General features: G+C 35.9%; 1 protein-coding gene across 4 annotated transcripts in view; it reads left to right on the forward strand.

Moving 5' to 3' along the window:
- DTWD2 (DTW domain containing 2) overlaps positions 1–21,806 on the forward strand; it is a 107,009-nt gene that overhangs the window by 36,217 nt on the left and 48,986 nt on the right. The gene's annotated exons all lie outside the window — the stretch shown is intronic.

Here is a 21,806-nt window from a genome sequence, read left to right on the forward strand (position 1 = left end):
TCTCTATGATTCTTTCCATATTTACTTTGTTTGACAAACCACTTGATGTTACTGAAATGCAAGTTTGTATTTAAGTGTGGGAGATTGTACTTGCAAAGGGAGTCCAGAGGTGAAAAATTCTTAGAGAATGTATTTTCTTCAAATCCTCTTCTTTTTCCTCTGATAATTAATTATAAGAAAACACAGCTTTCAGATCTCTTTTTTTATTTTATTTTTTTTAGTACTCTGAGACTTTGGACAATATTGGTCTCCTAGGTAATGTCTTTCATCTTCATTAGTCTTAGAAACCAGTTCTTGGAACAAATGCTAATGAAATTTTACTACATACATTTTCAATAAAAGCAAACAAAAATCATGAATACTGATGAAGCAAATTAATTCTAAAATTGAGTTTAATCTTTGGAGAAAACTTTTCGTAGAGATCACTGAGCACAAATGTCAGAAAGTGATTCAGAATACTGCACCCACACCTTTGCGTTGTCCGTATGATAGCTACAGCACATTAGAAATACATTGCTTTTCTATTAGTCTTCTATAATAATCACTGTAATAATTATCTAAGAAATTGTACTTTCTTCCCATTAAACCTGAAAATGAAGTAACTTTTTATACTGATGTTTGTAGGGTGGAACACCATCAATGAAGTCTATTTGTAGTAAATCTTCTTAGATTTTTTTTTTTTTTTAGAAGTGATGACTACAGTGTTCTTCAAGATTGAATATCAAAGTATTTATCTAACCTAAAGGATTCTCTTTAGGTCAAAATCAGTTGTGGAACATCTCAACCCCCAGTTTAAATAGATTCAGAATTATGTTGTCTCTATGAGAAGAGTATTTTCTGCCACAAAATATGTTGGAGATGGTGGAGGAAATTAAAGTCTTCCTGAGGTTTATTTGAATTTTGGGGATATGATTTTGGCTAGATAATGTAGTATCTATGATATGCGTGCTTTGTACCGTGGATATGAGACTGCAGAATTTTGGAATGCTCAGTCATTATCACAGAATCATAGCGTTGTTTGGGTTGGAAGGGACCTTTGAGACCATCCAGTTCCCTGCCATGGGCAGGGAAACCTCCTACCAGGTTGCTCAAAGCCTCGTCCAACCTGGCCTTAACTCAAGGGATGGGGCGTCCACAGCTTCTCTGGGCAAAGTCATTGACATCATTTGCACCGTTCTGGGAGGTGGAGGGATAAGAAGAATGCATTTTTCATACGTTGCAACATATTATTCTACATTTTTTTAAAATCTATTTTTATATTCTTTTTTCTTAGTTATAAATGCAGCTTGTCTGTGTTTTATTCCATATTCCTTATTTTAACTAGCACTAGGTACTTGAATACCTGTCAAGAGGATCATATCAATGTTATTTTGGACTTCAAGCATTCTATCAGGCCATAAACTGGGTAGGTGTGTTTAGATAGCTCACGGTAATGGAATGACTTAAGCTCCTTCTCTGGTGTGGTATATTCTAGTAGTAGGCATCTGAAGACATGGGTAGAACAATTGCAATGTTTACAGTGAATGGGGAGGGCTGTACTGGTCCCTGCCTGCCCTTAGAGAGAAAATCACTGCTAATGGGACTCTTAAAGGCCCATAAAATATGAGCCAAACCACTGCAATTTATCATATATTAAACTAAACTTTTTTTTTTTTTTTTTAAACCTGCTTTTCTCAAAAGCCACACCATCTGTAAGTAATTTGTTAGCTGCTATACAAGTTAGTTAACCAACCTTGCCCCATGTGGGTGGATGCTTCTTTGTTACTTTGTACAAAACAAATAATTAAAGAGCGCTTGCTGACATTTTATAAGGATTGTTGTTTTGAAGAATATTAAAGCCTTACCTTTTGTTCTTTTGAAGTTCTGTGTTTTTATTTACGTCCTTTGTAGCTTCCACCAGAAATGCATAGGTTGGAAGGAAATAGAAATAATGTAAGTAAATCCTGATCTTGCTCTGATCTTGCATGTAAACAGTGCCTACATGTAGAGGGATAATACGGTGCACACGTTCTTTTTTCTGCATTCAGGTAGAAGCCCTACCATGCAGTAGATCAAGGAGAGTGATATCTGCGGTGGTTACCTATACATTTGTAAATTCTCAGAATAAAATGATAGTGGGCATATTTGTATTATCACATTATCTAGCAGCTCTTGACAACAGCTAACAGTAACTGTCATTATGGTTCTGAGTAAAGGTTCAGCCTTACGTGCCAGCTGTTACTTTGAAATCTCCATCACCACAGCTCTAGCAGTGGCACACCCAAACAGCAAACTGATCATTGCTAATCCAGTGGTCTGAAGAGATCTGCTTTCAGGTAGGGATGAACGTATCAGACAAGCTAGGTAGCTGTTTCAGTCTTAGTGCCCCTCTCCTAAAGGGGATGACAAGCTTGTTGACCAAATGTAGCTTATTTTTACTGTTTTGTCCAAGCTGTACAAAATTACTTGTTTCCTATGGTTTGTAATCAGCATCTAAAACTAATAAGGAGCACAGAGGGATTTTATAAGAAACTACATAGATTTGGGTACTGTAGAGTAACTGGGATGATTGGAAAGCTTAAAATATAGGTTCCTGAAGCTTATGATGATAAGTTTGAAAATTAAGATTTCTTTTTGATTCTTACTTTGTGTGTGATTTTTTTGAAAGCATATCTCTTTAGTATTTCATCTACTCAGCTCTCCCTTCTTGGGCTAGCTTTTGTTGTGCTTGATAACCAATACACAAACTATTCAGATTACATGTACCTTGTCTTTGATTGACCTATGTTGCAGACAAGTTAAAGAACCAGCTTTTGCTGAGTCTTTACAGAAGTAAACAGCTTATCAAAGGTTTTTTTTATCTTTAATATATAATTGACACAGCAGTGGGAAAGATGAAAAGTGATCACTCAAGTTATTTTTAATTGCTATTTTATTCCCCCAGTCTTGTCCATCTTTCCTGCAATCTGGCATTTAAATTCTGGTAAAAGTACGTAATGTTTCCATGCTGAATTGACTCATCAGATGGCATTACTGAATTGAAAGAGCAGTTCTGCTGATTATCTGCATTTTTTTTTTCCAGGTACTTGAAGACTTAAACTTTTGAACTTTTTGGTGTTGATCATGTTACTGACAGAAATTGGGGTTAATTTTTTATATAATAAAATGATTAAAAATGAACAGTTTAGCACTTAGTGAACAGTATTATTGTAAAAATAGTACTTTTGTGAATTATTAGTATTTTTTGCTCACTTCTGCTTTTTGTACATTTGCAGTGAACTCAGTATTGTAGTACTGTAGCAGGCAGAAGTGTGAGAGAATGGGTCAGCGTCACTGTCATATAGGAGATTTCATTTTACATAAAACTGTAAAATACTTACTTGCACATCTGACATCTTGCTGGTACTGATTCTGAACCTATTAAGTACAGGCACCTTGCAAAACTCTTTGACTAGAAAAATGGCATAAACAAGCAGAGAGCTCAATTAATTTGTATTGACATTTTCAAAACTCAGAGCAAGCTTTCTTCCTTGCATAAAGTCAGACTGACTCCAGGAAAACTAGTTTTCACGTACAACTTCATGAAGTGGCAAATTAACCTGCGGTGAGACACTTCCAAGATGATAGTAAGGATTAACCAGAGCTGCCAAAAAGGCGTGGAGGTCTCTGTTTAATTTCTGTATTGCCAATGGTTCATTGGTTTCATTGGTTTAGTGGTTACTGTATGTTGCTGGTTGTTTCATGTCTTTTTTTTTTTTTTTTTTTTTAAGTGACTTTGCTGACACAACATTCATGTTGCTCCTTTTCTGCCTGTCAGCTTTCAAATATGCACTACTTATATACATAATTTCCTTTCCCTTTTCCTCTGCCTTTCTTGTTATGTTCACATTACAAATTAAAGATGATCTTTTTTTTTTCTTTTTTCTTTTTTCTTTTTTCTTTTTTCTTTTTTCTTTTTTCTTTTTTCTTTTTTCTTTTTTCTTTTTTCTTTTTTCTTTTTTCTTTTTTCTTTTTTCTTTTTTCTTTTTTCTTTTTTCTTTTTTCTTTTTTCTTTTTTCTTTTTTCTTTTCTTTTTTTCTTTTTCTTGTCTCCTAACAGCACAAATCCAGGTAACATTTCATATCTTCTCCTCTCTTGTATCATTGCATCTGATTATTTTTCAAAACCCATACTATTTTCACAAGCTACTACTTATGTAAGCCCTACATGTTTGACTATGATTTCTAGTCTTCCTTACTTGATGGTATCTGTAGCATTACATAGTGTAACTTCTGGTTCACTGTTCTTTATCAAAAACAATTTTTATTTTATTGGTATCTCTGTTTCAGTGCTTCTGCTTAATAAAGGTATATGTAATTCTTCAAACTTAATGTTCTCTTAGATTTCTGCATACTCCAGACTCCCTCTGAGTATTGTTAAACAGTTTCCTCTTTTCTGCTGGTAATCAGTTCTCAGATGGTTTCCACTTTATCAGAGATCACTGTGGAGATTTTCAGTACCAAAGCTGATTTCTGTTCTCCATTGGTACAACAAACCTTCCAGTCCACGATAGAATTTATTTTCTTTGCTCACCTTAGTTTCTTCTTCACTTCTGCTATCTTTTCTAAATAAATCTAAATTTTCATTTTATTCAACATAGTGTATTTTGCAACCAACACTGCTATCATCTTTATTTCCTGAAACATCTTTGTCTACTTCTTTTGCCGTCTTTCCTCAGTACTGATGATTTTTCTAGGGTAAAGCTGACAGTGCGATAGTGTTTTTTTTTTTTTAATCTTGGTTTGTTGTCTTTCCTCCATTATGCTGTGCACTGGCAAAATGTATTTGTCTCATGACTTCCTTTCTTCTAGCTATTGTATTTGATATAGTGGCATTGTATCTTCTGATTTCTCTCGGCCTGGTCTTACTTCCTCTCTTACCATTTTTTTCTAAACTTTATTTTGATCTTGGAACATCTTCTACATTTTTCTCTTCTTCCACTGTTTAATTTCTGTCTTTGTGTTATCACTTTTGCTTCAAAATGCTGTTCTCTGGTTCAGTTTTGTGTATGGGTGTCACAGAGGGTTGTTTCTTTTCTCTGCATGTGATTTTTGCTGATTGTCTACAAACACGTGGTCATATCTTGCCCAAATACTGAACACTTGCAGATCTGTTCTCTTTTAGAATAGAATGAGAGGTCATAATTTTCTGATATGTTCTGATATGAATGCTAGGCTGGACATTAAAATTCTTGTCTTGACTTTTGTGTGTTGTAAATATTAAAGCATGCTTTTCTTGGCCTTGACAAACATAATAGTCCTTTCCCAAGAAGATCTATCCAAAATCTTACTGAGCAACTGTTTTCTCAGCTTACTGAACTACTTTGTCCTGACCATTTTACAAGTCAGAATGCTATCTCTTGTTGTCAGATTGAAAATAAGCTCATAGCTTTCAAAGCTTTTCTTTGTTTAGTGTGCTGTCATCCTATTCGCTGTTGAAATGTGTATTCACACCTCCTGTTACACAAAGATGTTTGCTTCTTTTTGATTAATGGTCAGAGCTGTTCCATGTTTGGGCTTATTTGATTGTCCTGGAAACAAATGTAGAAGTAATTAGCTTCTGTTTTATCTGTCCTGAATACTCAACTTGCCATAAATTTTATTATGTTCATGTAGAATCATGTCAGGCTAAAGTAGCTCATATTCTTGCTCTCCATTATTATTATAGGTTTCTTATTCCCTTACTTAATCTGTTTTACATCTGGTTTGTTAATTCCTTGATAGGGACTAGCTCGATTTTGTTTTGTTTTTACAATTCCTCAGTGAACTGAGGTCTGGTCTCAAAAGGTAAGAGTCTGCAGTGCTTGAATAATGGAAATTAATGCATTAGAATTTGCATATAAAACAACTTACATATGCAGTTGTTATGCGTGTGTTATGCATGTGTTATGGTAATGTACTAGGTAGCATTTTTAGTATATTGTATGTCTGAGGTTTTCCAAGTGCTTTTAGCATGGAATTACATATGCAGCAATAAGTGTAGCTTGAATCAAATCTGGTCACGATCATGTTAGTGTGGGAACACTGAATATCTTTTTCTTCCTCCCTCTACTTCACTAAGTTTGTGCTTCTACATAAGAACTATTTAATACTGCGTTATATGTAAAAAGTAACGCTTGGAAAACGTTTTGCAGGACTGCTCATTAAAGAGCCTGTAAGAGAGGTTCTTAAATGTTTTTTCTGCATCCTGAAGTTCTGACCTGAGCACTGCTAGCAGTAAGTTTAGGTGTATGCAAACATCTTTTGGTGGATCTTTTTTTCCTGGTGGTATGTTTGCCTTGAGAGTACTCCAGGAAAGAAAGATTGCTGGACTCCAAGTGGAATAGTAAAGTTGCGTGGTAACAATGATTAAGGAAATAAATGGGAAAACAAGATGCTCATTTGTTCAAGGTGCTAGCGCTCTAGAAAGGAAGATCAAATCCCAAAATCTGTTCAGTGAAATGTGTTCAACAGTAAGTTTGCTTTACAGGTTCTAAATTTCAGTCTCTGAAAATGCAATATACTATTGGTAATATATATGATACAGTAAGCAAGGGCATTGAAAATACTAAAAAATGCAGGGGCAAGACAGGAGGGTGGCTAGGACAACTGTCTCTTTTAGTCTAGGTCAGTTCTTCCTGAGTACAGAGTTAGTGTAGTTTATGTAGCTGGATGAACAGCATTCAACGTGTGACTTATGAAACTCTTAACTACAAAAGCATTTACATTTGAAGAATATCTAGTAAGACAGTCTTAATAAAGATGATACTTTGAAAAAAGACAATGGAGGAAAAAAAAGTGTTTTGATGTCTTTTCCTGGGATCATTCATAGGATATTATCTAACAATTGCAGTACATTTTGTGACTGAGTAGTAGATTTGCTACACACTATGAAAATATAAGGGTGAAAAAAAAGTAGAGACTCATATTCATGAATAAAACATCACTACTGTGATTCATGCTCTTTTTAGGCTACTAATAAACTTTTTGTAGATGATTGTTCTTGAATAATAATACTGTTTGTTCCGCTCAACAGGAAATTCTGACATATTTAATGGCAATAACAACTGTATCTAACAAACCTAACATGTCAACAACAATTTGAATTACTTTAATTTGGTATCATAGCTATACAAACAGCCATGTCTCTACTGCTTGTAAGTTTCAGTTTAATAGTTTGTTACAGCTTGGGAGGGGTGGTTTTGACTTTCCAGTAAAAAGAAAAAAATAAGTCTTATGTTCAAACCTCTCTTTAGTTTATTAGTTTACTAATTAGAATTAGTTTACTAATTCTGTCCACTTTGATTAAATAACATCCTCTAATGAATAATAACTATCAGGAAAACTGATTAAATAACTCTGCATCCGCCACCCTATCAGTGACAACAGTTGTGAAGCAATTACATGTTTATTTGTGTTGCTGTGTGAAATCAAGCTACAGAAATCTCCAGTACATTCTGTACAGTATAGGCGCTAGCTCTGCTACAGTAAAGTAATTTTGACCAGAAATGAATGCACCACTTGGGAGAAAAAACAACAACAACAACAACAAAAAAACCCACCTTCAACTCATATTGAAGTTACTGAATGCAATTTTTTTTTCTGTTAATTTTGTAAAGCTTTTTGTGCTAATTAGATACTGTAGATAGGGCACTTTTCTTCTGCTTGTTGATGAATAAAACTGTTCCTACTGTATCAAATATCAGCTAACCAAGTCCATTTACCAAATGGTTTTAAAAAACATTTACCAAATAATTTCAAATAATTTAAAGCTATTTACAAGACATTATTTTTTATTTGCAGACTTTCTTGTTAGGCCTTTCTCATGTCCTTCAGTGTGACTGTGTTTACTAAGCTAAATTTGCAGTTGTTGTTTCTGTATCTCAACCAGCAAGGTGTAGATTCAGCCAGAGATTTGAAATAAATGCTAACTCAAAATGTACTTATTTAGTTCTGAAACTATTAACCAAATTTCAGATTCCCCCATATAATTTAGGTAACATTTTCTCCAGCTACTGTTGCTTTGAATTCACAGCCTTCAGCTTGGCTGTTAATCCATTGCAATTCCTCTCTGCTGCTCTTTCCTTTTCACATTCTTCCTCTGCCCCTCCATGGGCTGCAGCGTGGAGATCTGGAGATCTGCTCCATGGGGGACCCATGGGCTGCAGGGGGACAGCCTGCTCCACCAGGGGCCTCTCCCTGCACAGCCCGCAGGGGAACTGCTGCTGCCTGCCTGCCTGCAGCACCTCCTGCCCTCCTGCGGCACTGCCCTGGGGGGCTGCAGGGCTGGCTCTCCCACTTTTCTTTCCATTCACCTCTAACTACATTTCTGGTGCTTGTTCTTAAACACATGTTCCCTGAGGTACTCTATGTGGTGCTGGGCCCTGCCATGCCCAGCAGCGGGGCCACTGGAACTGTCTGTCTGGCACGGGAGCCCCCCACCTGGCCTCCCCTCATGGATCAGCCCCATGCCAGCGCTAGGCACCTGAACCCAACACAGCATTATGAACTTCTGCTAATGTTTCTGTTCTGTCATAATATTCTGAGATTATTACTGATAGTAGTAGAAGAAAAAGATTTGATGTTAAGGGTTTAATGTTGCTTTATGCAAGGAAAGAACTGAGCAATTGATCATAGTGACTAATGTTCATGTTTCTTGAGCTTTGTAGGAATAATGTGATGGTCTACATTAGTCTGCACAGGATGATTCCTCTGAGCCCATCCCAGCAACAGCTTTGTGAATTAGTACCAAAATTTACTTTTTTTTTTTTTTTCCTTTTTAACTTTGAATAAAAAGTGGAATTTATCTCACATTAGTAATTTTTGTTGTTTCATTTGGAAAAATCATTTGAAATAATTTGTTACAATTTGTTGCAAAACTTTGAACCTTTTTAGAGAAACAATTATGGATGTAATTTGTTTAAAGGGATGTGACATTTCTAGATATTCTAATCATAGCTGATGTGCTTTGCTTCCTGGACTTCAATTCCTAACTTGCTTGGATATTTTTGCTGTATTTAGAAGTTGTGTTCTGGTATTTTTTTTTTTTTTCTGTACAATTGTCTGCTTTCTTTTCCTGTCATACCGTGGGCTTGAATTAAGGTATGATATGACCTTTCCCTGTCATTCCAGGACTATAGCTTTAAAAATGTCTTTTTTTTTTTTTTTCCCTCTTCCTTCCCTTCTTCTTTCCCCCAGAGTTTATAGAGTAGTGTTTAGAGAATTTTTCCTCTACAAGAAAGAGTGGAAGTTTATTTTTGTCTCTGATGCCTTCTATTTCAATTTGGTCCTCCTTCTCAAAACAAGCACTTTGAAGAAGTACTGGCTTTTAGGGTATTCGTGGATGACATACTAAAAAATGTAGCAAATGAGTTACAAATAGTGCAATTGAGATATTGAAGAAAAATGTTTAAAAGAAGTTTTACAGCCTCAGAGGGAGGGTCTTATTACATAAATTAAGGTTTTCAGATGTTTAGAAATGCTAATGGGTGGCTAGGTTGTGTTACATAAAAGACATCTTGAGACAGCAGAAAACCCACTACAAAAATCTGTTAGCATTACTGCAGTTTCTCTGGCCACCTTTCTGACTGATTCCCACAAGCTGTTTGAGAGAGGATTAGACCTCTTAGTCTGAATGTTTGTTGTAAAACAGAGAATTGTTTTGGCCTTTGATTGCAGCTTCTAGATAATGCTATGTACTGCTCTGTGTGATTAAAAGCTAGGTTTCTTCACAGTTAATTGATTAAAGAAACTGGGTGTAACTTAACCAACTGACGTGCATTACTGCTGCTTTTCTATGAAAAGAATATTCATTTTCATATACTCGTTCCCTTAATTTTTAAGATGAAGCAGCCATAAAATGTTTAGGTTATATGAGCAGTACATGGGAAGAGGTTACTAAATGCAGAGGAAAGGGAAAAAAAGTCTCTTTTATTTTTTATTTTTTTGTTTTGTGATGAATTCATTTTGTTTAAAAAGTCATTAAGTATTTGAGGGAATTAGAAGTTCACAAAGGGAAAACTTGCCAAGGTAATGACTCTGCTTTCTATTTCTTGACAGGACCTTACCTTTAGAATCATAGAATCATAGCACTTGGAAGGAACCTTCAAGACCAACCAGTTCCAACCCCCCTGTCATGGGCAGGGACACCTTCCACTAGACCAGGTTGCTCAAACCCCATCCAACCTGGCCTTGAACACCACCAGGGATGGGGCATCCACAACTTCTCTGGGCAACCTGTCCCACTGACTCACCATCTCTGAGAGAAGAATTTCCTCCTAGCATCTAATCTAAATTTTCCCTCTTTAGTTTAAACTTTTGTCCTATAACTATCTGCCTGAACAAAAAGTTGCTCTCTATCTTCTTAGAAGCCCCCTTTAAGTAGTAACAAGCTGCAATAAGGTCACCTTAGAGCCTTCTCTTCTTCAGGCTGAACAACCCCACCTCTCAGCCTTTCTTCAGAGGAGAAGTGCTTTAGCCCTCTGATCATCTTCAAGGCCCTCCTCTGGACCCACTCGAACAGACCTACATCCTTCTTGTGCTGGGGTCCCCACACCTGGATGCAGTACTCCAGGTGGGGCCTCACAAGGCCAGAGTAAATGGGGTTAATCCCTTCCCTTCCGTCAGCCTGATGGCCACTCCTGTGATGATGCAGCTCAAGATTCATCTGGTCTTCCGTTCATTTCTAAAAATAATTTGCCTGTGTTACTAAATATGAATGTTGGCATGAAAACTAGATAGGATGCTGTATCAATGTACATTCATGGGTGCTGATGGGTTTGTGGGATAGCGGCCAAAATATTCAGCTCTCAGATGGTAATAATATATAAGGAATTAAAGAAATGAGAAGTATACTTTGTAGAAAACTTCAGCCTTCTTTTTTGTCTGGTGAATGGAGGATATAGAGGAATAATATATATTTTTTCTGATTCAGTTCCTGTCTTGTATGTTGGTATGAATTTCTTTTCAATGTTTTTCATTACAGCTTAAATAGACGTACTTCAAGTAGCCGAATAAATATCTAGCATACTTTATAAAATAACATTTTATGTGGATGTGTTGATTTTCTGTTCTATTGTGACTGTGTATGTTGAGAATACATGTAGTAAATACCATGATGGTAGAGATGATCTAAATACTAAGATAAGTGCATATTAATTAAATATGATAACAAATTTCTTAACTTAAAATTTCAAATCGTAAAAATGCCCTTCTACTATTAGATACTCTTCTAAGTAACCATTAGTTAGGACTGTGATAGAATACGTGGATGTTTATTTTGTTATAAGTCTCTAAATCAAGCTGTAGGAAACAGTACTTCTCTGTGAACTGCAGTTATAACGAACAATATTTTCTGAAATAGTTGCCTGCAAGCTGCCACACTACCATATTTTTTCCTCCTCATCCATTCCAATGCAATCTCTTGGATTAATGCATTTTTTCCCGAATTTCATTTCCACTGAGAATGATTCTCGTGATTTATGCACAATGAATTTATTTATTTTTTTTCAAATAGATGTTTTTGGATTCATAGTGACATTCCTGGAGATCCATTTTGACCAGTCATTGCTCTCAGTTGTGGTGGCTGATTGCTAGCTCTTGTTAATGGGGACATCATGAAAGGACTAAATGTAGCCTTTTCCTTTATATATATATATAAAGGAATTATATATATATATATATTATATATATATTATATATATATAAAGAAAAGGAAAGAAAAGAAACAGCTAGTGTTTTGATTATAACAGAATTCATAATTGTGTTATTATCTTCATGCATATTGATTCTGCATAATGGAACAAGAACTGAGAACTATTCAGAATTATGTGCAGTTATAAATAAAAAAAGATGTTTCAAGCTGGAAGTGGTAAATAATATTAGGTAGAAAATAAGGTATTTATATGTTGAGATTGGTTAGAAAGCATTTTTCTATGGGTCTGCAAGTAATCAAATAGTACAGACAGGAAGTAATTGTCTATTTATAATATTTTTGTTTGAATTTAAGGACAACACATGAGAAAGGAGAAGTAAGTGGAAACAGGAATAATAAAAGGCATAGTAAAAAGAACCACTATTCTTTTTATTTAGTTGATTAAATGTTTCAGGCCAGCTCCACTTGCAACAGTAGTATGAAACTTAAGTTGCATGGTCCCTGTACAGACAAGCTGTTTTATTTATGTTTATGCTGTAAAAGCTAATGTTATTTGAAATCATTGGTAGTGGTATTTATTTCTCTGGGGTATTTATCAGAGTTTTCACTAAGAAAGTATTTTATGTACAGGTTCTCATAGATTAAAAAGAGTCATTTAATCAGCTATATTTATGTCCTTTTTCCGTAGTAAATTGTAAAATATATAGCTGTAAAATTACAGATTTCCAAACCATAAAAACGCATTTTGTGATTTGATCTCATAATCAAAGTTAATTTACATAATTGCTTTGTTTAAAAAGGGGAAAAATCCAGACTACATTTGAGACTAAATGCCACTTACCTACAAAAAAAGTAGCGTATCTTTTATGAAAACATAAGTTTTCTCTTTCTCTGCATCTCTTATTCAATCCTGATCCTGGGAGATGGCTTCTGAGTGTAGAGGTTATATATATATATAACCTCTAAAGGCATACATATATATATATATGTATATATATATAGATGTATATATATGTATATATAGATGTATATATATGTATATATATATATGTATGCCTTTATTCATTTAACTACCTTATGTGAGTCACAGAGATCAGTATTTGTACAGTCTTCAAAGTGCAAGAGTGTGAAAAGGGGTCAAGTCACCTGTTTATGACCAAAGTGAAACAGCAACAATGATGAGAAAAACTGAGAAGTTTCTATTAACCTGATGGTTTTCCACAGATAATAAATTAGTATCCATTCTATAATGTTACTACCATTTGTGACTAAATGGCAATGTTGGAGTTTTTTTTTTTTTTTTTTTTTAATGCTTGCGTTTGGCACTTGCAATGTTTAATAGATCCAATAGATCCCTGTTGAATTAAAACTACTTACAGAGTTTCAAAGAAATTGAATATAGAAGTGTAATAAAAATGTTTATGATACTACAACTGGATTATAATGAGATAAGATAGTGCTTAAATACACATCTCAAGAGCATGCATCCCAGAAATAATGAAATGCTACTTATCTTAACTATCATCATGAGAACTTATAAATCTGCTATTACAAAGTGGTGGGATACAATTCAGCCACAAATGAAAGATCAGAATATTTCTGCTTAGCAGAGGTTGTTGTCAGAGTAAATGGATTATATGTTCTTGCAATGCTTGCTGCATGCTAAAATGAAGGCTGAACAGTGATTTGCATGAGATGCAACTATTGCAAGTCAGAGTTCACGACCATAGTTGCACCTTTTCAATCACACCATCTTTTTGAACTTTGCATTAGCAGTCCATCATGGAAACATGGGTAACAGATAAGAAATTTTATATTGATATATTTATAGAAAGAGAATATTATGGTCTTAAATTTGGTCTAATTTTTAGTTATTCAACTAGTATGTTAACTGGAGTGCCAGTTGAATACTGGCACTGTAGATAACACAAATTTGTTTTACCTGTTAATTCCAGCATTTTTTAAGTTCCACAAACTCTAATGAAAACTCAAAAACTAGTAATATATACAAATTCAGAAAGTACGGTGCCAGAAGCAAATGTTCGTAGGAAACTCATGAGGTGTTAAACTCAGGTGTTGGAACACAGGAAGTATCATCACACGTTTGCAAGATAATCCTTCAGCATAGTCCCGTTACTTAAAATCACTATGTTTAAGAATATGTAAAAGGAAAGACCAACACTGGAACTTGACATTCATTATATATGGCTGCACAGTTGGAGAAGCACATCTGGAAAGATCCTGAGGATGTCACTGTTACTCCCTTATGGAAGTGAAATCCATGGTATATAGATATTGTATTAATATAGTTGAGTACTGGAGAGTCTGCAGAAATCTCAGTGGGTTTATTTTAATATGTGAACTTAATGTTGAACGTTGTTACCACTGGAAAGATTGTGAGTTTTTTTTTCTTTCTTTCTTTTTTTCTCCCATTTAGTTTCAAACCTTATTGCTGCAGTTACAGTTATTATTTCTTTTGTTGTCCTCTGTAGATGTGCATAACAGGTTATTTCCTTCCCCTTGTGTTTTTGGAGACTATTAGCTAGGTTTTCCTTTGGCCTTCTTTTCTCTGAAGTTTCCAACCTCTGCTTATTCAGATTCTCTATAAAGACATTGATCCCTCTTGCTGTTTTCATTTCTAGACCTTCTCCAGCTAGCTGACATTCTCTTTTTTTTTTTTTTTTTCTTTCCTATTTATTTATTTATTTACCCACAAGAAAACATAGTGTGCTTTAACTGTAGTAAATTAGTTTTTGATGTGGCCAATATCCTTATGTAAGAGCTGACTTGTTTATTGGTGCCTGTTGTGTTACTCACATGATTCCATTGAAAAGGGCAACTATGGAATTTGTTTATTCAGGTTCACCTTTTGTTGATTTTATTTATTGTTCTTTTTCCTCTTAGTTGCAGATCGATGTAATTTCTTCATTTTTTCCTCTCTGTTTCTAAATTTGCTTATTTTTTAACTAGCTTTCATGTTACTTATGCTATGCTTTTATAACCATCTTTAGTATCTCAGTAAGTATTCTCTGTCACTTTTTCATGTTCACTTATACTTCTTATACTACTTTTAGTTTTGACATTAGCAGAGTTCATCATTTAGCTAGTGTTTTCATTGTTTTTTTTCCATCCTCCAAACCCTCTCTGGGCAACCTGTGCCAGTGCTCTGTCACCCTCACAGAAAAGAAGTCTTTTCTCATATTCAGCTGGAACTTCTGTGTTTCAGTTTGTGCTCCTTGCCTCTTGTCCTGTTGCTGGGCACCACTGAAAAGAGTCCTCTTTACAGCTTCCCTGAAGATATTTGTATACATTGGTAAGATCCGCTCTCAGTTTTCTCTTCTCCAAGCTAAACAGGCCCAGCTCTCTCAGCCTATATGACAGGTCCTTCAGTCTCCCAAGCATTCCTTCACCGGAGTCGGTCCAGTAGCTACATGTCCCCCTTGCACTGTGGAGCCCAGAATTGAACACAATTCTCCAGGTGTGGCCTCACCAGGGCTGAGTAGAGATCATGTCCCTCAACCTGCTGGCAACGCTCTTCCAAATGCACCCCAGGATGCCATTAGCCTTCTTGGCCAGACAGGCACATTGCTGACTTGTGGTCAGCCTGCTGTCCATGGGGACTCCCAGGTCTCTCTGTAGAGCTGCTCTACAGCAGGCCAGTCACCAGCCTGTACTGGTCCTTGGGGTTATTCCCCCAGGTGCAGGACTCTGCACTATTCCCTCAGGTGCAGGACCCTGCACTTGCCCTTGTTGAACTTCATGAGGTTCTCTGCCCAGTGCTCCAGCCTGTTGAGGTCCCTCTGAATGGCAGCATGGCCCTCTGGGGTATCAGCCACTCCTCCTGGCTTTGTGTCATCATTAAACTTGCTGTGGGTGCACTCTGCCCCTTCATCTAGGTCACTGATGAACAAGTTGAACAAGACTGGACCCCTAGGGGACACCAGTACCTACAGGCCCCCATCTACACTGCTTTGCTGACTCCAAACCTCTGAGCTTGCTGTTCACCTAGTTCTCAATGCACCTCACTGTCCAGTCATCCATCCCAAGCTTCCTCAGCCTATCTGTGTTGTTATGGGAAACAGCATCAAAAACCTTGCTGTAGTCAAGTTAGACAACATCCACTGCTGTACTCTTATCTACCCAGCCACACATCCCATCACAGAAAGCTACTGGATTGGTTAATTATGATTTCCCTTGGTAAATCCATGCTGACTACTCCCGATCAACTTCTTAGTCTTTATGTGCTTGGAGAAGGCCTCCAGGATGAGCTGTTCCATCACCTTTCTAGGGCTGGAGGTGAGGCTGTAGTTTCTTGGATCCTCCTTTCCCTTTTTGAAGACCGAAGAATGTTTTACTTTTGTTTTGTTTTTATTTTGTTTTTCTTTATTTGGAAAGCATGTTGAGAAGCCTCTGCTAGCTTTTAGCAACATACAAATTATTAGAAAAATAAAATCCAGGCTTGTCTGATCCTTCATATGCCTTCATTTTATTCTTTTCCTATGTAGTCATTACTTAGACACTACACAGAGAAAAGATCTTTCCCTGCCTTGTAGACTTCAGAGAATGTACCACCTCTTTTTACTGGAGTATACTTCTCCAGCAAACTCTATTTCTATTAATGTCCAACACATGTGAATTTAATGTCCCTTTAGGGACTAATGTCCCTATCAAGTGTCACTTCTCTTACATAACACACATTTTTATAGTTATAACACTTAATTTTCACCCTACATTAATTTACAAATGTGGATTATGTACAGGCAACCATGCCATGTTTGTTATTGTGTCCTTTTAGGTAATGTCAACTAAAAACTGTTACAAAATTGCTACAGTTCTTTAAATTTCCAAAAGGAAAAATGAATCTCCCACATTTTTTTTTCCTCCCCACATAATAATAAGAATTAACAACTCAGGTAAGAATTTGCCATAGCTGGGTTAGAACATTACAGATCTGTACACATGTTGTGGTTTTTACAGGAATGAATGAGTTGTGTATATTTGTAACTTCATCAGAGATTCACTAGAACTTTATTCTTTTGAGATTTTTATTTAAGGATGTGAGGTTCATGGCTTCAAAGTCTTAATCATAACAAATCTACACGAAGCTTTTGGTAACTGCTGTTAAGATGTTAAGAGTGCATGAAATACATGTGATTTCAAATAGATGAAGGATTAATTTAGTTGATAGTTTTCGTGGCTATTAAATAAACACACAACAATTTTGTACATTAAATTCTTTACTCTTTCCACTTCTTTAAGGAGAAAAGTTGTTTGCAAAATAGCATACAAAGAGAATTGATTCTAAAGCCCATTAAGTTTGGCAATACACTAAAGTACAGTTTCTGTATTAAGAAATGAATTTCTCATTTTCACTTGGCTAGGAGTTCATACCATTCTTTTGAAGCCTCTTTAAAAGCGCTGGGGAAGAACAGACTGTTCTTTTTTTTTTTTTTTTCATATATAACATCATTCTCTTTCTTTTTTTCCCTGAGTGACACAGAGTTGTAAATTCTTTAAAACTTCTGATCTGTAGGGAGAGAAGTACTTCTTGTTTAGAAGTTCAACTTCTCATTCACCTCTTGAGATTTGGTAGCTTCAAAGAGTCTGCCATCAGCACGTCAACTTTCCTGATAGAACTGGAAGGTAAAATTAAAGTCCCCATTAATTCTCTGAAGTTAGTCACGCTTTACACTAAGACTTCTACAGAAGCACTACAGAAAGGTCTAGGACACTGCACTCACCCTCTTCTTCCCCTCCCATTCCCTTTGCCATGTCCAGCATCGTCATTGTCTTTGACATGTCTGCTGGTATTAGGCCACAGTCATGTTCAAGTGTTTGCAGATGAGCTTTCAAAGACAGCATGAAATGTCGATGTCTTGAACACTGGTGAGAAGGGATATGATTACAGGAAGAACTTCTTTCACTGAATTGTTCCTGAATCCAGGTTATAATAAGTTAGTAGGCAAACTTGCCTGAGGAGATATTACTTAAAGAAGGCTTTGCTGTGAAGCATGCAGTCCCACTGCCTTGTCTGCAGCAGCTGCTGCCCCCAGCACAAACATCCCTATTCTTCATCTGTACTGCCAAAGCTGTGTGTCTCAGTGACAGGCATGTTAGTCACAAGTGCTGTGAAAGCTGTGGAGTACTGCATAGCAAAAGATGAGAAGCAAGGCAAGAAGACCTCATTTCTGACTGGGCAGCTGCTGTATGATACAGTCATCTGTTTGTTCAGGAGCCTGGAATGGCTTATCCTGGTGTGACTGCCTGTGCTCATGCTTATCTTAACTTGTCCATGTGCTCCTAATGTGCGTCTGTTTCTTTTGTGTTTAATTTCCCCACAATTACAAGTCTAGCTGAACCACAGAACTGTGTTCATGAACTTAAATAAAATCAGCTCGATTAATAAAAATAACAACCAACCAACCACCACCACCACCAAAAAACACAACACACAGAAACCTAAGAAAATCTCACCCCCAAGGTTAAAAAGCTTAGAGAGAAAGAGTAGCTACAAGCCTGCTAAGCCTGTAGTGAGTCTTACTCAATTACTCATATCTTTTACCTGCTTCATACACTTGGAATCGGGGATGTTGCTAATCAGGGTAGCTAAGATGTTGCTTTTAGCTACCTCCTGGTACAGTGTGTGGCCTGAGCTTTCTATCTAGTTATTCTAAGGCAGTGTGGACAGTGCATGTAAGCAAGTGACCTATTGCTGAGCTTGTGACTCTGCCCTTGTTTATAGGGAAAAATAAGGTGGGGATGAAAAGCAAAAAGAAGTTTTCTTTTGTAGCATGGTGCTGAGCTACTTCAGTTGGGGCCCTAAGAAATTTCAAAACTGGCAGATATTCTTTAATATTCCCTGATTTGTCATGAATACTAAAATCAATCTCAATGAAGTTATCTCCTATGTTTTTAACAAGCCATACTATTTGTCTAAAATCAGTCTTGTGTTTCAACAATGGTGTTCAAACACAATACTAATGGTGTATGAAGATTTTTAATGTGTTTTTGTAGTAGGATTATATGCACTTTTAGAAGATCTAATTGAAATCTAATTCTTACTCTTTTACTTCATGCTTTTGTAAATTTAAGCATGCAAGATAAAGCTTCTATAGAAAAAAAGTTGTACTGTGGATGTGGATCAGGTTTTCAAAAGAACTCAGTAGGCAAAAGCTCTTTTTCAGCATTACAGTAAAATGACTAATTTTTACCAATTGTTTCCTGTGAGTTTCTTTTAAAAACATCTGTCTCTAGTAGAGAAAATCATGCCTTATACAAGTACTCATAAGTAGTTTGTGATCAAGCACACTGTATCACAGTGTTTACCCAAAATAAGCATATCAGAAGCATATTCTTGCTCAGTGGCTGTGAAAAGTGGTAAGTGGTATGTACTTGCTATACCTATTCAATGAGTTAACAGCTTCATTCTTACTTATAAGTTACAAATTCAATATTTTGCTGAGACTTATACTGATCTCTTATAGGGATTTCTTATACTAATCTATTTAAATGCATTTGAAAGATGCAGATATTTTCAGGGGCAAATTCTTAGTTGTTATGGTGTCTGAGCAGAAAAAGTCTAATTGTACTATGTATCATCAACAAACCAACAGGAAACAAAGCCTTAAAACCCAAGCAATACAAAACCTGCAGTGGAATTAATGTAACATAGGTGTATAGAGATACATACAAAAATATATATATTGTTTGAACTTGCAAGTTTGTATAACAAGCCATGTGCTTTTCTAAGCTAATCATTAGGCATTTATGTTTAGGTCATTATTTCTATGTTTATTTTATATTTTATGACTGGAAGAGACGTGATTTAATAAAGCTACTGACATAGACTGCTGTAGTTCTGTAACTGTTTGTGTGAGCCATAACCTGCAAGGGGTTGTTCAGCATATATTTCTGAGAACCTGTAACTCTGAAAGGAGTAGCTCTCTGCATGTGCTCAGTGTCACTCCAGGATTAACTCGGTGGATAATAAGCTCTTTGAAGATACCAGTTATTTCCAGTTTCTAAAGCACTGTAGATTCTTATGGCAGTGTGTATAGGCAGCCTTCAAATCCTAGGATAAATATGTGGGACTTGCATTTTGAACCATTCCCTCCTTTGCTTTTGCATATAAACTGTTGTAAAATGAAATAACTGGAATTTTTGGAATGCATCAAAAGCTGTTGCTTCCATCTGAATTGTATTGCAAAGACACAGACTTTAAAATAACATTCGTAATTCCTAATGCATTCTTTTTTTGTCAACTTTTAACCGGGTGTTCATTTTTGCTCCTTGAAATCATCTTGGATTTCTATTTTTGGCAGTGTTTTGAAATATTTATGTACATAATTTATTCTTTTAACACATTTTCATCCTTTCTGTTTCTTACATTAGTATGAAACTGTATGTACATATGGTCTTTAAATTATTTGTTGGGAAAAAAATAAAGATAGAAGTAAGTAATTCAAAATATGCAACTTGTTGTACTGGGTCTGCCTGGGATGTTAACTTTCCCTGCAGCAGACCATACAAACACATAGAGCCCCCCATAAAACACATAGTAGATAAATTTAGCCATGAATTGAATTAAAAGTAATTTTGTGCCTTTGTACAAAGCACAGTCATTTTGGCAGTTGTGTAGTCCTTGAAAAAGCAAAACATGACTCGCAGTGCTGTAGAATCATTATGCTTTTGAATTAGTTTAAAGAATTCATTATTTTCTCCTACCTTCTGAACTGAATACACATTTCAAAGACAGTGTTTTCTTCTTACTATTATTTTTATTATTTTATTATTATTACGATCTAGGGGTTGTTAACTGTTTGAAATCTCTGTCAACACTGAATTAGGATACTTAGCTCTTCTGAGGATTTAGGTTCTCAAGACAAACATCTGAAATTAGTTACCAATTTTGTAGATTTAAACCTTGAATGCAAGGTAGCTTATAGTGAGATACCCCTTGCCTATGGTTTTGCATAGCATTATTTTTTGTTAAGCTAAGGTGATACCAAGTTACTGTAATGTAACTTAGGTTTAAAAATACAGTGGGCAGGTAAGTTTCCACGTAGTTTTATTTGTCACAGACTCGTCTTACAGATTTCTTTTCTCCGTTTACACTTTTTACTGTTTATTTTGGAGGGAGAGATTGTTTTTCGTTTTTTAGTAAATAATGTTGACAGTAATTAAACAGGTAGTGTTGAATCAAATCAATTTGGACTGTTTGTTTGGAAACTGAAAGTGGTCAAATATTGGAATACAAGATCTTGACATATTGGTACACTGAATTCAATTCCTCTTTCATTTTTGATGCCTCCCATATGGCCTTATATGAGTCTTAAGCTCGGAGTCTCAGTCTGAGGCACTACAAATGTGCCTGAACCAAATACTGGTAAAACTGTGTTTTCACATATGTCCCTGGAGAGAGATGATGGAGTGCACAGGTTTGAAATACATCTAGTATATGTCAGCTCAAAAAACATACTAAGCATTGCTTTCATCCCTAACATTTTCACTGTTCCCTTTTCCTTTTTCCTGTCTTGTATTGTCATTTCATGTTTTATTTTTGTCTGTCTGTCTTTCTGTCTAATAAGGAAGGTAAGAAAGGAGATTCTTGCTTGAATTTTAGAGACGTGATGCAGGAATCCAACTTGCAGGGCTTAAAAGTTGTAAGGTCACAGTGTCAGCTGGAGTTTGTCTGTGTGAGCTAACATCTCTAAATCCTGCCTGTTTTGGAATATGTTCCTGCTCTTAGTAGTTCTTGATAGGTAGTATGGATAACCCACTCTGTGTGCTGTCTATACCTAACCTCATTCTAATTTTAGTTGTTAATAATTCTTACTTTCTCTGTTCTGGCTTCCCTTGCCATGTCAGAGGACAGATAGTCACACGCTATTTCAGTTTTTAGTATTTTCATGCTATTGCTGTGTTCCTACTACCACATCAGTCATTCTCTGAAGTGCTATGCAGATTTTCTTATTCTTTTTCACATGCTTTAGTCAACTCTTGTTTTGCATTTCTTCCTGCTCTTGGAATTGAGGCAACTGTGAAAACAACACTGTGACGCTGCTGAAATTGATTTAAGACAAGTATTACAGTGTTTGTTACAAGACCAGCTTTTTCTCGTGTTCTCCCTTGCCAACTTACTCTACTACGCATTTTTA

This window comes from Anas platyrhynchos, chromosome Z, assembly GCF_047663525.1.
Source record: "Anas platyrhynchos isolate ZD024472 breed Pekin duck chromosome Z, IASCAAS_PekinDuck_T2T, whole genome shotgun sequence".
Taxonomy (NCBI): Eukaryota; Metazoa; Chordata; class Aves; order Anseriformes; family Anatidae; genus Anas; species Anas platyrhynchos.